The 16992-nt window shown below is 47.2% G+C and overlaps 1 protein-coding gene across 2 annotated transcripts in view; it reads left to right on the top strand.

Annotated features, from left to right (window-relative positions):
* The first annotated feature begins 2247 nt into the window (after window positions 1-2247).
* MGAT3 (beta-1,4-mannosyl-glycoprotein 4-beta-N-acetylglucosaminyltransferase) overlaps window positions 2248-16992 on the top strand; it is a 49067-nt gene continuing 34322 nt past the window's right edge. Inside the window, exons 1-2 of one of the 2 annotated variants that reach the window (XM_060279821.1) lie at window positions 2248-2609; window positions 8672-9835. The gene's annotated coding sequence lies outside the window, so the exon portion shown is untranslated. The remainder of the gene's footprint in view (window positions 2610-8671; window positions 9836-16992) is intronic. The other variant, XM_035127160.2, reaches the window with a different exon arrangement.

Raw genomic sequence — 16992 nt, 5'->3', positions numbered from 1 at the left:
AATATTAAAATAGTACACTAATTTATTATAGATTAAAATCTTCCCTAAACAGGGCTGCCTTCAGATATCCTCTAAAAGTCTGGTAGTTATTTTTCTTTTTAACATCTGGTGGGAGGGCGTTCCACAGGGCGGGTGCCACTACCGAGAAGACCCTCTGCCTGGTTCCCTGTAACTTGGCTTCTCGCAGCAAGGGAACCGCCAGAAGGCCCTCGGCACTGGACCTCAGTGTCCAGGCAGAGCGATGGAGGTGGAGACACTCCTTCAGGTATACTGGACCGAGGCCATTTAGGGCTTTAAAGGTCAGCACTAACACTTTGAATTGTGCTTGGAAACGTACAGGGCCCAGAACTAAGGTTGCCTATGCCTGAGGAAGACACTTCTGTAGGAACTGGGCCTCAGTGTGGTGTACCTACCCTTTCAAACTCCCTCCAACTTCATGTCATAATCTGACACTACATATTACATTACATATCAGACAGATGCCACCCCCCTTCTTCTTTTTCAGCACTTCCTGAACACCTCCCTGCCCCTCCCCTGACTTATAGGTGGAGATTTTTCTCAGTCTGCATTGGATTTGACTTTTTTAAAAAATTGTTGATGTTTAACTTGTCAAGTTCCTTCAATGTGTTTCCTGGGAAGCAATTTAAAAATGAAATGAAAGGCCTTGTGAAAGGCAACTTACAAATTCCTTTAATAAATGAACAAATTCATACCTAAAAGTAATCAGTGACTCAATCAGTGGATGAACACAGCTTGAAAGGCTCTTATGTCTTCACCCCTTGCCATGTCACAAGCCTTGCCCAAGAGGGGCTCATGAAGGCACTTGCGCAACCACACTGCCACATCACTGTTCTTTGGTGATGGATAAGTAGCAAGGATGGTTTGCTGGAAAGCTCCTAAAATGCTCCTCCCCCCGCATCATGGATCTGCCAGTCTGAACTGAAGAGTGGAGCTGTGCCTCAAACTGCACCCCGACCCAGCTATTTTTGCCACGGGCCCCCTCTAGAACAGGGTGTCCGTTGTGCCCATTTCACAGACGGTGCCTTGGACGTGCAGCAGATTCAAATCCAGGCCTTGCCGGGTCCACTCCCAGCTGTCCGCCGCTGCACCGTCCTGGCAGCTTTCCCTGCCCTTTCAGGTGCCTTGGGAAAGGGCCTACTCCCCACCGGCCGCCCCCTTCGTTCTCGAGCTTGGCGCATTCCTTCGCCCAGCACAAGTGGTCGTGCCCAGTTCAGACACTCGCCGAGCCCACCCCGCCGTCTCCTCCCCGCCCTCCCTCCCCTTCCCAACTCGGCTTCCAAACACAAGGCGTTCCTTTGTATTGCCTTCCATTGCAGAGGCAGAACAGGAGTGCGAGTGCACAAAAAAGACACACACACACAGAGAGAGAGCGTTCTTTAAGCTGCAAAAGGCGCCGCCAATTGCTAGGCGTAGATTTCCACACTCAAATATCTGTCCCGGTTTGTTGTGGGGTTTTTTGTTTGGTATTGTGAGGGGCGTGCGGTTGAGCTCGCTTTGAAGATGGTGGGGAAGCCCACCCTCGAATCCTACCTAGATGCAAGAGAGAGAGAGAGAGCGCCTCTGGGGGTCACGATGATGCTCGGATGACTTAATCCCTCTCCTCCCGACGAGTCCTTTCTCTCCTCATTCCCTCCCCCGCCCCCCCGCCTGCTCCCTTCCCTACTTTGCGTCGGGGTAGGGGGCGGGATATTTTTAAACCGGAGGAGGGACGGGAAGGTGGGGAAGGAGCTGCGGCGATCTGGCTTGGCGAGGGCAGAAGGGGTTTTTTGGGGGGGAGGGGGCTGAGAAGGAACCTTCAGGGGCAGAACAGCGGGCGGAAGGGGCACGGACGGACCCTCGCTCTCGCGCACGCAGGGCTTTTGAATGACTGCAGCAGCAGCGGCAGCAGTTTAGAGACCTGCCAGGCTTGGCGAGGCGGGAGGGAGGGAAGGAGAGCAGCCCTTCCAACCTGATCTCTCTCTCCCCGTTAGCATCGGGCTCCCTCCTTTGGCGGCTCCGAGGAGGAGGCGGGGGAGGAGCCTCGGCCGCATTATTATTAGAACTATTAGTATTATTCTTGCGCGAGGAGGTGATTTCCCCCCCTCCACGCACACATTCCCTATTTCTGCCCAGATCCATCGCCTGCCCCGCCTGCTTCTCTCTCTCTCTCTCTCTCTCTCTCTCTCTCTCTCTCTCTCTCTCTCTCTCTCTCTCTCTCTCTCTCTCTCTCTCTCTCTCTCTCGCCTTCACATAATCACCACCATCTTCATCATCCTCCCCTCTCTTCATCCTGCGCTCCCTTAGCGTCTCTCTCTCTCTCTCTCTCTCTCTCTCCCCAAACCACGCTCCACACCCCGGAGTGTGGGTCGCTCGCCTCGCTCCCTCCCTCCCCTGCAGAGGCTGCTGCTGGAGCGGGGGAGGAGGAGGAGCAGGGAGGTGGAGGGCTTTCGCCCCGGCTGAGCCATGCCGGGGGGCGGCCACGGCTGCCGGAATCAGGGATGGGGCGAGAGGCTGCTGCGGAGTCCAGCATCTCCCCACCGGGGGCCCGCGAGGCAGAGGAGCCACCGCCGCCGCTGCCGCCGCCGCTGCTGAAAAACAACGGGCGATGGGTAAGTGGGAGCAGCCCCCCCTCACTGTCCCCCCCCCCACCGCCGTCACGCTCTCCTCTCCGGCCCTCCTTCCCACTTGCACTCCGAACCCCCCACTGCCCATCTCACTGCCACCCTTTCCTACCCCATTCCACCCATCTTCCCATTTGACGTGTGTTCCCATTCCACCCCACATCGCTCCTGACCCCAAGGGTCTCCCTTGCCACTTGTGCCTCCTCGCTTCGTCCCTCCCACCCCGCACCAGGTCGTCAGATCTTTGTGTATGATTAGGAATGGGGGGGGGCCTTCTTTGGAGGCACAATTATTTTAAGACTGTAGGGGTGCGGGAAGAGGTCACAATCAGTCCATTCTTTGAGTCTGGGAGCTAATGGTGGTGGGGGGGGAACAGACATTCTGCACCATCCATCCAGGAGGAAACTCCCAAGTGTTTTTGATCTTTCACTTCCTTTACTTCACTTTGAGCCTTAGAAATAATTGGTGTGTGTGTGTGTGTGTGTGTGTGTGTGTGTTGGGAGGGTAAGGGGTGGCAGGGACCCTGCCATCGCCCCCCCCCCATCTCTGCTGCTGCTTGTGATTGTAGTATGGGGGAAAGAGGGAACTGGGGGGGCAGTTCCTTCTCCTCATTAGCACTGTAGAGAAACGACCCACCTGTATCTGGCTAAGACATGATGGCTAAGACATGACCAGAGGGAAGATGCTGCCCCTTCTGAAAGACCATAACCTCAGCATATCTCTCTCTCTCTCTCTCTCTCTCTCTCTCTCTCTCTCTCTCTCTCTCTCTCTCTGGAGGGGATGATGGGGATCTCCTGCATTCCAAAGCCAAGGCTAGATTGCAAGCCCACTCTGCCTTTCCCACCCTACAGAGAGAGAGAGAGGGAGGGAGATGCACCTCAAAGCAAGGCTGGGAACCTACAAGCGCAGGCACTGCAGCAACAGCCCATCTGCTGCCCAGCTCTCAATGCCAGGAGGGCACTGATGGTGTATTTGTGCCAAGCCTGCACCGTGCTATAGGCAGTAAATAAGGGGGGGAGAGAGAGATGAGAAAAAGAGAGGTGCGATTTTGTACACTTATTCTATAGAATTAAGCACAGAGGCTTTCCTTTCCGATTCACTCCCTCAAGCATATTGCTCATTGTGTTGTTGATTTCAAATGATCCCTCGACAGGGTTTGATACAGAAGCTGGGCTTCTTTCCCTTGGCTTCTACTGTACATAGGGCCACTGGCAATGTCTGAAAATGCACAGCTAGACAGACAGAGCTCTCCCTCTCTGTATATTGTGGTGAAGGAGGGACCATCCCATGCTGCTCCATCCCAGGGTGATGTGATTGTCTGCAGGAGCACAACAAAGGTGTTGTGGTGGTGGTGGGGAGTGGAGCCTGTGCTGCAGATGTAAACCTACTTAGGCAGTATAATGGAAAGAAGGGGCAGGGAGAGCAAGCAGGAGGAGGGATGGAAGAGAAAGAAGACTTGGGCCCCCAGCCCCCCATAGCTTTCCTTTCTTCAGGGATTTGTGGGTTCTACCTGCTGGGTTCTGTTCTTGGGCCACATTAAAGTTGTTCTCTTGGCACCTTTTCAGGACCACTAAGTAGATCAGTCAAGAGCAAATATTCCCCAAAAGTAGAATTTTCACAATTAGGAAAGCTGTCCCCATCAGCAGCAAGGACAACAGAGCTTTTTGCCTGTTGGAAGTTCTTCACACGAACCATCTCAGTAATATTTAGAACAGCCCTGTTAGGTAGGCCAGTATTTTTATCCCCATATTTGTAGGCGGAAGGCCAGTGGTGGCTTGCCAAAGACAACCTGGTGAGTTTGAGTTAGATCTGAACTGGGGACATACTTGACAATCATTTATAGGCTGCTTTTGCACATATGTACATCACATGAGTCAATGGACCATGGCTGGAAGTGGAATACATGAACTTGACTACACTGAAAAAGTATAGCATCTGAGTTGGGGCATTTTGTGATATAAATAACCATTTGTTGTGATAGATTGCAGCTGACTCTTTCACACATGCCAGCCATCACTTGATGTTGCAGTCATCATGGGATGAGCTTGCATGTTGAGCTAGACCTTAGGCTGAGAGTGTTACTCAGTTAACCAACAAATTTCCTGGAGGTTCAGATGTGTTTGTCCCCCGCCACTGCTGAGAGTGGAAGGGGCTGAGTCATCTGTAAATCCCAAAATATACATACATTTCAGCAGAAACTGAATCATCCACAAGGCTCACTACCTTCCCATACATTGGAGCACAGGAAGATGCATCCTACCAAGTCACACTGGCAATTGACCAAAAGGTTGCTGGTTCATGGCCACCCAGGGATGGCAGTGGGCAGGATTCTTGCATTGCAGAGGTTGGACTAGATGACCCTCAGGATCCCATCCAGCTCTACAATTCTCTGATTCTGCATGCAAAGCATGTGATCTACCATTGACCTATGGCCCTTCCCTCACCTACAGCCCCTCAACTCCCTATACAGCAGAGCTCAGATCACGAGGAATCACAAATATCAAGAAAAGCAGCCATTCCCCCCCCCCAATTCCTTGGAACTGCTGTGCTTCTCCCTCCACACCAGCATTTTTTTTAATGACACAAGCTTTAATGGACTACAACCCATGCCATCAGATTCATTATGTGCTAGACCCATGCACATGCTAGAGTGGTGGGATTGTAAGCAGAAGAAAAAGTAAATGCAGGAAAGCAGAGAGGCAGTGATAATTATGTGATGAGCAGAGTGGCCACACATTCCCAAACAAGTCCTTGTGTCACCTGGAAATTCCTCATTTAATTTTTCCTATTGATGATCTCTTTTCCATCTACGTTATCTAATCCAGGCATCCCCAAACTTCGGCCCTCCAGATGTTTTGGACTACAATTCCCATCATCCCTGACCACTGGTCCTGTTAGCTAGGGATCATGGGAGTTGTAGTCCAAAACATCTGGAGGGCCGCAGTTTGGGGATGCCTGATCTAATCCACCAAACTCTAGTCACTATAATCTATAGTACCTTCCCCTCCCCCCTGAGCTGGATGGCAGGGCACACCATAAGGTATGTGATCCATGTGCGCTGCAAATCTGGGGTCAAATTTGACATCGGCTAGGAACTGACTGCGTGGGTGACATTTTCTCAGAAACTTGAAAATAGTACAATAGGGCTATCACTGCCTGTTGGTATGCGTGCTCTCTTTTTTTCTATCCCTTTGGTCCAGCAGAATTTGCTTGAAAAATCTGCTTTGCCTGTAGTGGGATGGATTGGGTTTTTTTTAATATGCATGTTACAATGGTTCTTCTGTACTTCATTCAAATCTCTGAAAGACTGTAGTCAGTACTCAGCCCGGATAGAAGAGGGGAACATAGGAAGCTGCCTTATATGAAGTCAGACCACTGAGCCACCCATCTCAGTGTTGCCTTCACAGACTGGCAGTGGCTCTTGAGGGTTTCATTGCAGGATTCTCTCCCAGCCCGACCTGGAGATGCTGGGGATTGAACATGTGACCTTCTGCATGCAAAACAGATGCTCTACCACTGAGCTATGGCCCCTTTCCTTGAAGTCCCGCCTCCAAAGATAAGTTCCATTCCAAATAGAGAAGTAAAAGTGGGGATAATCTGTGCAGCATTTGGTGAGACAATAGAGACAGGGGCATTATAAAACAAACAAACCCTAGGTCTAGAAAGATGGCATTTCGTCTGTGTCTTTTTGAGGGGAGAAATGCCCAAATCTTCTCTTCCCTGATGCCCTTTGAGAATCCTTGAGTCTCTGCAGTGAAGTCTTGTTGTAAACAGTAGACTTGGACTGAAGCCTACAATTACCACAGGCTGTGGCAAAGCTCCCAGCCTAGTAGCTGGACCAACTGACTCAAGGTAGCTTTGCAGTAGAGGCAGGAAGTTTGCTGCAGGTGTGACATCCTTTCCTGCTGGGGTGCTGTGCCAGATAGCTATATCCCTTGGTTTGGATTCTGCAAATATGCAGACGACCCAAAACTGGATGCAGAGTGCACCCAGCCGAATACCGGAGAGGGAACCTGACCAATTTTCCCTGCGGGTGCCAGCTCACATTAAGAAGGCCCTTTCCCAGATTGCTGTCCAAGCAGCTGCTTCTAATACCATCATGTTTCTTTGCGTCTGTGGTGCCTGCTTGAAATGCCACCGTATCCCTCAAGCACTTTGAGCTGCTTCAGGGACATGCTATGGCCTCTTCCTTATAGAAATATCAGACAGACAGACAGACACGCAGCTGAAGAAATAGGTTTTTGTTGTATTGCATCCTAGGATTTATTTTGATATAAACACACACTATACTCATGAAAGACAACCAAGAGACTGGAAACTGAACACACTTTGTCAGAAATCAGAGTCTCTTAGGTGTAATCATTTTCTATCCAAAGTTCATGTGCTTATCAAAGTGCTGGTTTAGGGTTGTTTTTCCATTTGTTCTTATTTGCTCCTTGTGCCTGTATTTTTGTGGGCATGTTTGCATAGTAACCTGAAAGTAGTGCATGCACATTACTATGGGATGTACACAAAACATACAGAGTGGCCAGGGACTAGAAGACATTTTAGGGTTGCCAGCTTTTTCTAGCACAGTTTCTATACCTATTGCAGGTTTGGGAGAAGCCAAATTTAGCTGGTGAATGGTTTTCTAACTCCAGTGCATCTCCATGCTTTGCCTGCTGAATTTCTGTTTGGCACAGGAGCCATGACGAAAAGAAATTTGGTAGCCATGAGAGAAACTCAGCAATAAATAATTTTAAAAGCTGGTTAAAGAAATTCTTTTTTTGGATCTTTTAAAAGAAAGGTTGGATAGATAGCCAATATAATCTCACTTTCTCTGTTCCTTCTGAACCAGAAGAGGCAGCTGAGATGTTAGAAAGGTGCTTGGTGGCTGTGATGGGCTGAATGTGGGCCAATAAGTTGAAGCCGAATCCTGAAAAGGCAGAGGTGTTTGTTATGTGTCCCAAGTTCTCACATCCAGAAGGTGGGAAGACAATTTGTTATGGATGGATTTGCATTGCCCGGGAAGGGCTGGTCTGTTGGTTGGGGGTGCTTCTGGATTCAACACGGTCACTGAAGGCTCAGGATACCTAAGGGGATAACAGTGCCTTTTTGCAGCTACAGCCGGTTCACCAGCTACAGCCTCTTATGGACAACAATGATTTGTGCCCCATGCTCTAGGCCAGGCATCCCCAAACTTCAGCCCTCCAGATGTTTTGGACTACAATTCCCATCATCCCCGACCACTGGTCCTGTTAGCTAGGGATCATGGGAGTTGTAGGCCAAAATATCTGGAGGGCTGCACTTTGGGGATGCCTGCTGTAGTCACTTCCAGGCTGGATTATTGCAGTGCACACCTATGTGGGACTGCCACTGAATACAACATGGATTCAGCAAATGCCAGAGACACATCTCTTTGTCCTGGACTTTGACACCTGAGATGTGTGTTTTTGGGATCCATCTAGAATGTGAAGCTATAGCCAGAAAGTTTGCAGCAAGTTCTTGTAGGTGTGGGACTTTTGTAAAAGCAGAACCTCCCTTTGTTTGATCCTTGGTCCATCACCACCACTTGACTCTCCCCTAGCACGATCTTCCCCAGCCTGGTGCTCTCCAGCTGTTTTGGACTACCACTGACTGGGAACAAATGGAAGTAGTATAAAACGGCTGAAGGGCATCAGGTTGTGGCAGGCTGAGGAAGGCCTCTAGGGCATCTCCATCCTTCCTTATATTGTACCTTCTGGGCAGCCACTGCAACCGTTCTGTGGAGGATCTGACACACTACCAGGCCCTAAGAAATGCTCCATGTTTCTATTCGCCCTTGACCTAAAAATGGCTAAATATGCATATACCCAAGATCTACGGTTTTACTTACTTCACAGCATCTATACTGCTTAATTAAATAATAACAATCTCTTGAGCGGTTTACATAAAATAGTAGGAACGTCTGATATACTTGAACAGTTAAGGAGTGTGTATATAACCTGATTGCAGCTTATGCCATCTCTCTCTCTCTCTCTCTCTCTCTCTCACACACACACACACACACACACACTCACACACACATACAGCTGTGTGTTAATCTTTTGGCTGGGGGATAAAACTCTGCATGGGGACAGAGGTCTTATCAAGCTGCCGCTGAATTTCCTGTCACAAGCTTTCTTAAGAACAACATCTTGAAGATAAAAAAACAAAAACCCAATGGGCAGATTGGATGAAGGAATGGAGTCTGGGGGGGGGGCAGGATAAGTGCCAGTGGTGACTATCCGCCCAGGAAATTCTCCTGTAAAAGCCCCATTGAAACAGTCAGGGGCAGTGGGCAGAGCTTCCCCAGAGGGCTGTGACTAACAGTTGCCAAGGCTGGCAAGGCTTGAGGTGGGGCCGCGCTCTCTGAAACGGGCTCTTTGTACATTGTTGGAATCTGTGACCGGGTCAGAATGGGATACGGTTTGAGGAGGAGGTGGCAGTGCCGAGGAAGCCTGGCACAGCCTGCAGCCATGCCAGGGTGGGTGGGTGGGTGGCAGGCCATTGCCTGGCAAATCAAGCCCGGCTCATATCTCTGGGTCAGGTCATGTGCACCAAGGAGGACTGGCTTGCACTCACAGCGCATCGCCTGCGGTTGCATGCTGGTGGGCGTGCGCAGTGCTTGCCCTTCTTCCACCCTGCTGGGGGGGGGGAGCACAAAGCAGGGGGAGAAGTACTTTCCACTCGGTGTGCCACCAGGTTGGCAGGTGTGTGCTAGGAGTGGTCAAGCCATTCTGCTTTCCCCTCAAGGTTGTCGTGAGAAGAATGGCTGAGGGACATTGTGTCCCTCGTTTGTTTGTTTTTTATTTATGGACATTTTCCAGCATACAATAAATAACAAACTAATCTAAAGAAAAATTAAAAGCAAAAGCAAAAAAGAGGGAGAGGGAGAGGGAGGGAATACAAAGCCCTCCTATCAGAGGTAGACCTTAACTCTTATCACAGATAAAAGCTGGCAAAGGCTCCCAGCTCTCACCTGGGAGCTTCCCTTTCTTCTCCCACCCTGGGAGATCTTCCCTTCCCTGCTTCTCAAACAGGGTCTTTCTCCTTCCATCCATCACTTTCCTCTGCATTCCCTCGTTAACTCAGAGCAGAGGACATCAAGAAACAGAACGAAACATAAGGAAGAATAAAGTGGATAGAAGAAGAAAGAAAAAGAGAAAACTCAGGAAATTTAAGCCAGGAAGGACACAGTCCTGACCCCAGTCCAGGTAACCAAGCTGGCGCCAGCATGGTGATTACTTCGGTCTAAGGTCCTGATCAAGTGGATTAATTGTGTATTGGCTTGAATCCAAGATAAAATTGACTAGTGGAGTTGCACTAATGGAGACGAGCCCTGAGGTGCCCGGAGCTCAGTGGTAGAGCATCAGCTCTGCATGCCAAAGGTCCCAGGTTCAATGCCCTGCAGTTCCAGGGCTGTAAAAGACCCCAGACTGAAACCCTGGAGAGCTGCTGCCAGTCAGTGTAGACACTACTGAGCTAGGTGGACCAATGGTCTGGCCCAATATAAGGCAGCTTCCTGTATTCACCCAGGACATAGAGCCGTAGGCTCTGAGGTGTCTCTAGGCTGGCCTTTCTCTAGATGGGGGACCCAGCTGTAGTTGGACTACATCTCCCATCATTCCTAGCCAGCATGGCCAGTGCTCAGGAATGATGTGAGTTGTAGTTCAACAACATCTGGGGACCCAAGGTTGAGAAGGGCTGCTCTAGAGTCTAGACCATTCATTCCCAAACCGGGAGAATTGCAGGTGTGCTGTGAAAATTAAGTGCAGTGCAGGTGTGTGTGCATAAACCAGCCTACTGCAGAAAGGTATGATATGCATTTGTTGCTCCACCCACTTTTGCCTGAGCCCCACCCACCACTGGCCTGTGGCCCCTGGAAGATTGCCCAGGATGCAATGTGGCCCTCATGTTCCTCACGCCTGATCTACACTGACTGCCAGCTGCTCTCTAGACTTTCGGGCAGGAGTCTGTCCCAGCCCTACGTGGAGGTGCCAGGGATTTAACCTGGGACTTTCTGCAAGCAAGACAAGTGCTTTAACCTCTGAGCATCACCCCTTCCCCAATGTGCCACCTTCATTCTCCACGTCGACGGAAGTATTGCTTCTGGAATATGCTCTGTTCCTCATGCCCAAAGAAACACTTCCCTGTCTGTGAAACGGACAGCCTCCATCCTTAAAGAAATGAGCAGCTTCATTTGCCAGCTTCATATTATCTGCTGCACCAATGCTGATTTTTGTTCTAAGGACAACACGTTGATAGTTCATTTTAGAGAATTTCTCTAGGAAAGTGCATCACAATAAGCAACCCCATTAATTAATGTGAAATAGCTAAGGTGGCTAACAAAGTCAAAAGAGCATTTAGAAAGGAAGTAATCAGTTTAAAATGGCACTTAAAGCATAACATAAACTTCCTAGACCTGACTTCTGCTGTGTACAAACCTTACCTTTAAAGCACATCCCTGCCGGTCATAGAATCATAGAGTTGGAAGAGACCACCAGGGCCATCCAGTCCAACCCCCTGCCAAGCTGGAAACACCATCAAAGCATTCCTGACAGATGGCTGTCAAGCCTCCGCTTAAAGACCTCCAAAGAAGGAGACTCCACCACACTCCTTGGCAGCAAATTCCACTGCCGAACAGCTCTTACTGTCAGGAAGTTCTTTCTAATGTTTAGGTGGAATCTTCTTTCTTGAAGTTTGAATCCATTGCTCCGTGTCCGCTTCTCTGGAGCAGCAGAAAACAATCTTTCTCCCTCCTCCATATGACATCCTTTCATATATTTGAACATGGCTATCATATCGCCCCTTAACCTTCTCTTCTCCAGGCTAAACATACCCAGCTCCCTAAGTCGTTCCTCATAAGGCATCGTTTCCAGGCCTTTGACCATTTTGGTTGCCCGGTCCCACCAAAGTATCCTGGAAACTAGGTTGCTAAGGGTGCTGGGGATTGTAGTTCTGTGAGGGGCAAACCACCATTCCCAGAATTCTTGGGAGGTTCTTTAAACGTATGGTATGGGCAGTCTCCATCTCCTAAACAGCAGATGAGATGTTATGCCTGGATTATCTCATGTCTACTTGAGACTTCAGGTCGGAGCTCACACAATTGAATGGTTGTCCATCCAAAGGAGTCCTAAAACTAAATGCCTGGTAGAAGGATGCTAGCCTAGCCTTCTTCCAGCAATATTCTTTTTCTGTAAGCACAAAATCCTTTTTCTTCATCATGTCATCAGCACCCTATCATGTGAACTCCCAGTTGTATGCCAAAGTCATAAACAGGTTTATGAAAAGTAAATAGCCCTTCTAATGATGCCTCTCCCTGGCTGTGGCCTTTCAGCCACCTAGACTCCTGATTCATTAGGGCTCACTTGAAAGTTATGGCTGCTGTAGGTTTCATAGTGACAGCAAATGTTTAATATACACAGAAAGGAGCCTGCAGTATAGACACACTGTCTAAAATGTCTTTAAAGTCAACAATCTTTTTATGGATGATTGTTGTGTTGACTTCAGCCTTCAGCCTGGTAAGGATACTAAACAAATAACTGAAAACGAACAATACTGTATGAGGAAAGCAGTGCATCTCAAAGGGAGAGGAACTCTGAGAATAATAAGCAATTAGCCCAAAGACAAACATCATCATGGCAGAGATTGCTTTAAAATAAACTTCTACAAGCTATTGTTATAACTTGGAAGGCAGAAATCCATGCCAACCTGCCGCAGCTCACCCAGTTATCTACCAGGAGATCCAAGGATATCTTCAGCCTGCTCCTGATTGACAAGAGTTCTCTGCTTGCTGTCTCACCCTGCCCCGCTCTAGACCAGCCCTACCATTAGGCAAAAAGTGGGCAGTGGCCTGCCCTGGGGCCCCTAAACTAGCCTGCTGACTTCAGATATGCTATCCTGGACAGTGTTTATGTTAGTTGTAGGTTCCAGTAGGGCCAGCCTGCCCACGAGGTGGACGGAAACAGATCATGGGGTGGCAGAATCCCACACAGTGGTGACCCTGCGGGCACCCTGCCATCTCTTGCTGCTGCTGAGGTTGTGTGGCTGCAGTGGCTTTTGCCAATGTCTCACGAGATCTTGTGGAACTTGTGAGAGATCTCAGGAGATCTTGTTGGAAGCCACATCTCCAGAAAGTTTCCAGTTTGGTTGGCTTCTGTATGTTGCTTGGGTAGGGCGTGCCATCTTCTCCTTTGCCTCAGGCAGAAATTTTCCTCCACAATTGGCAGTAGAGCAGGTGATGCTGTAGGAAAAGAATTTCCCACTAGCAGCCTGAAGGCTACATAATTTTCTTGTCTTCTCTCTCTCTCTCTCTCTCTCTCTCTCTCTCTCTCTCTCTCTCTCTCTCTCTCCTTCCCTGTTAGCCTTTAGACACGAGTGAGAACTACCTTCAGATATCTTTTAGGGGTGAATGATGAGTGACATATTGATTATTGAATCTCTCATGGGTAATCAGTTGCTGGGTTTTCTGCTATTTTCTGTTAGCTGTTTGTCTTTTCTAGTTAGCTGTAATTTCATCTTTATTATTTTATTATCTTTATTACCTTTACTATTAGGTTGTAGTAGTAGTAGTAGTAGTGGTAGTAGTAGTAAAGGTTTTGCTATAATCTGCCTTGTGGACTTGGTAAAATGGGGAATAGATATCTTAAATAAATATAAGACTTGGAAAACAGTTTGAAGACTGACATGGTAGTCCTAGATTCTGTTACTTGCACATTAGCCTTATTGATTTGCTTGGACTTAACTTCCAAACAAATGCAGACCCTCCAAGTGTCCCTATTTTCCAAGGACATTCCTGGATTTACAGAAGCTGATTTGATTCCAGAATGTTCCGCCTTTCCTTAGGACGCCCCTATTTTTATCAGAGAAATGTTGGAGGGTATGGAATTATGCAACGACCCCCCCCCCAAGCAAAGGAGATAAGTAACTATACAACCTTTAGAAGACATCTGAAGGCAGCTCTTTAGGGGAAGCGTTTTAATGCTTAATGTTTTATTATGTTTTATCTATGTTGGAAGCTGCCAAGAGTGTCTGGGGAAACCCAGTAAGATGTGTGGGGTATAAATAGTAAAAGCATTGTTATGGAATGGGATGTCCCTATTTTCATTGAAGTAATGTTGGAGGGTATGCAAATGTGTTTTAGGAGCTGAGTGGACAAATAAATGATTGCGAGCCTAATAATGTCTACTCAGAGGTAAGTCCCATTGAATTCAGTGGGGCTTACGGTACTCTCAGATAACCAAGTTATCTACCTATGGTAGTTTGGAAGCATGGTAATTATCACGCTGAGGCAAGGAAAGTGGGTGCAGAAGAACTTGGGCATTCTTGGCAATGCTCTTAAGTATACACTCCACTTCTTTGGGGAATGCAAAGCAATTAGCAAGCACTGGGGGGAGGAAGCGTAATTAGCTAAGGAATCTTATGTTTGTGGCCAATTTGCATTAATCAGCCCCAGGTGGGAAGGAAGTAGCACTACCACCATTTCACAGAATGGGAAACAGAGGCTCTGTAGAATGTAATTTACTCTTCTGAAGAATACCAGAAGGGACCAACATCCAGTCTACTAACAGTGTAATGCTATATGTGTCTGTTTAGAAGTATGTCCCATTGATTTCTGAGACCTACAGTACTCCCAGCTAGGTGGGTAAAGGAGTGTAGCCAGGAGTTTCTGGGTAATGGCTCAATCAAAGAAATAGAAAAGCAGCTTCTCAATAGGTAAGAAGTGGGGTTTGTTGCAGTTTAACCTCTCTACTGTTTTTATTTCTTTTCGTTTCTGCTCTTATCCATTCCTGTTCTTTCCTGGGATCTTCCCAGAGTTTTGTTTCCTGATCAATGCAGCCTTACTTACATTAAGTAATTAATTATACCCTAAAAGTGAAACCTATGGGCCATGTTACCAAGGGAAATTAATCTGCAATGAGCATCCTCTTCCTGTATTTTTAAAGAGTACAAATTTGGGTGGTTGTGTTCCTTGGGAATAATAATTAGTGTTGGAGGATAGTAAATGTTCCTTTTTAAAGATTTGTTTTGCTTGCAAGTATCAGGATGTTGTCTTACTGTTATTCAACAGTTGAGGCTGACGGGTGCGTTTTTGACTATTGTAAAATCTTTCCAGGTATAGGACTGAAGTTGCTGTACTGTATACCCTTTGCTTCAGAGTAGTCCCTATTGACTTCAGTGCATAACCAGCTGCCTTTTACTGAGTCGGGTCACTGCCCCATCTAGTTCAGTACCATCCACACCAGTTGAGAATTGCAGAGGATTTTGGCAGAACACTTAATGGTTTTTGTGACCGTTGTAGCATTTGTAATGTACTATGCTAGATGCTGTGTGATTTTAACTGTATTTTTATTTCTCATGTTGTGCTGAAGCATGGGGAAATTCTTTATTTCTTGGCGTCAACAGATTGCCAACATTAAAAACAAATATATTAAAACTGAACTTATTGATCCTAGCCACCCATTAACTTTATTAGATAAAAGATGACAGCAGTTTATTAATGAGTTTACCCAACACCAAATAAGCAAGCAGCTGTGTGTAACTGAAGCGTACTTAACCTGAAGCGAACTTTCCCATTGAAAGTAATGGAAAGTGGATTAATCCATTCCAGACAGGTCCGTGGAGTACTCAAACTGAAGCGTACTTAACCCGAAGTATGAGTGTAATTGGTTCTGGAAGTCTGTACTTAAACTGAAGCATACTTAACCTGAAGCGAACTTTCCCATTGAAAAGTAATGGAAAGTGAATTAATCCGTTCCAGATGGGTCCGCGGTGTTTGTAAACCGAGGTGGTTGTAAACTGAGGCGGTTGTAAACCGAGGTATGACTGTACTTGCAACTTTTGAAACAAGAACTCTCACTCTCTCCCCTACTAGCATATATGGAAGCAAACTCCATTTATTTATGGCGTTTATGCTGCCCTACAACCAGAACTAATGGGTGGCTTACAATACAAATAACAAATTAAAGCATAAAAACACAAATGCAGCTTAAAATTAAGCATCAGAGATTAAATCAATTGTTTAAAACCAATAAGAAGTGAAATTCACTAACAGTGCATCTTAGAAACACTTTTTAAAAGGATTTTTTTTTAAAGAAAAGGAGTATTTACTTGAGGCCAAAATCTTCACCTGGTGCCAGAATAAATACAGAATCTCCTTGGGGAGGATATTCCCTCACTAGAGGTGCCACCTTCCATCAAGATGGCTCTGTCTCTCACTTCTTTCTGCCACACCTTGCTTGGTAGGCAAAGCCCCTCTAAAGATGACATTTTGGCTTCAGTGGAATTTCAAGTACACCTCACGGCCAAGAAAGTACTTTTGCAATTTGCTTTTATTCAGAGTTAGGTGTGCTTAAGCCTCATTAAATTGATGGTGTTAGGCACACCTATCTCTCTGCACATGCCCAGACTTCTAGAAATAGGTTTTGTTGAAATGAGTGGGATGGACTTACCCTTGAATATGTTTGCGACTGGAGAAGGTTCACCTGGGATGCACCTGTTGCTAATTTTTTAAAACAAACAAAACCGCAGTGTTAGAGACATTTCTTGAAGTGGCCACCCTGCATAAAATCTCTTGCTAGTCTGCAATCTTCCTTGTGTAATCGCTATGTTGGTTTTAGTTACAGTAAGATAGTTATCATAGCACTAAGAATAATTAGAACGGAACTGAAAACAAGGCTATGAAAACAACTGTCTTGCAAACACTGATGCCTTGAGAAGCCTGTTTCTCCTTGTGCAATAGTGGAGGGTATTGAGTTTCTCTCCATTTGGGCACTAAGGCACAGATCTGCTTCAAACCTATATACTTAATACCACTTTAACTTCATGGCTTCCCCCAAAGAGTCATGGGAACTGTACTCTTCGATGCTGATAATCTTTAGAGATTCCTTGCCCATCTGACAGAACAATGATGCTGATGCTTCCTAGGAAGAGGTTGTTGCTAAAACTGATTTACACCTGTGGTTGTGGATTGAGGTGTTCAGGACTGGTGAGTGTAGGATTATTGGGATCAAGAAAGAGTGAAACTTTGGGCTTGGGCTAAGCTAAGTGCAACTCCAGGTGCACTTATGTGCCAGACACTTGTAAACCACATGGGAATCTTTGCTAACCCCAATGGCAGACTAGTACATGTGCAGTATCAGGACAGGTAGCATACTGTTCATAATAATATAATAAATAGACACTGCATGAAACCCCTATCTTAAGATGAGATAACACCCCCAGGTTTCTCTGTCCTCCACCAATCACAGACTGTGGGTCGGGGGGGGGGAGTAGCGCTGTTAATCCGGGAGGATTGCTCTTTCAGGGCTCTGCTAGCACCGGCGATCTCCGGCATTGAATGTGTTGGTCTTGTGTGGGGCGCCAAGGAGAG

The sequence above is a fragment of the Zootoca vivipara genome, chromosome 10, assembly GCF_963506605.1.
Source record: "Zootoca vivipara chromosome 10, rZooViv1.1, whole genome shotgun sequence".
NCBI lineage: Eukaryota > Metazoa > Chordata > Lepidosauria > Squamata > Lacertidae > Zootoca > Zootoca vivipara.
This window is presented reverse-complemented; position numbering and strand designations above follow the sequence as displayed.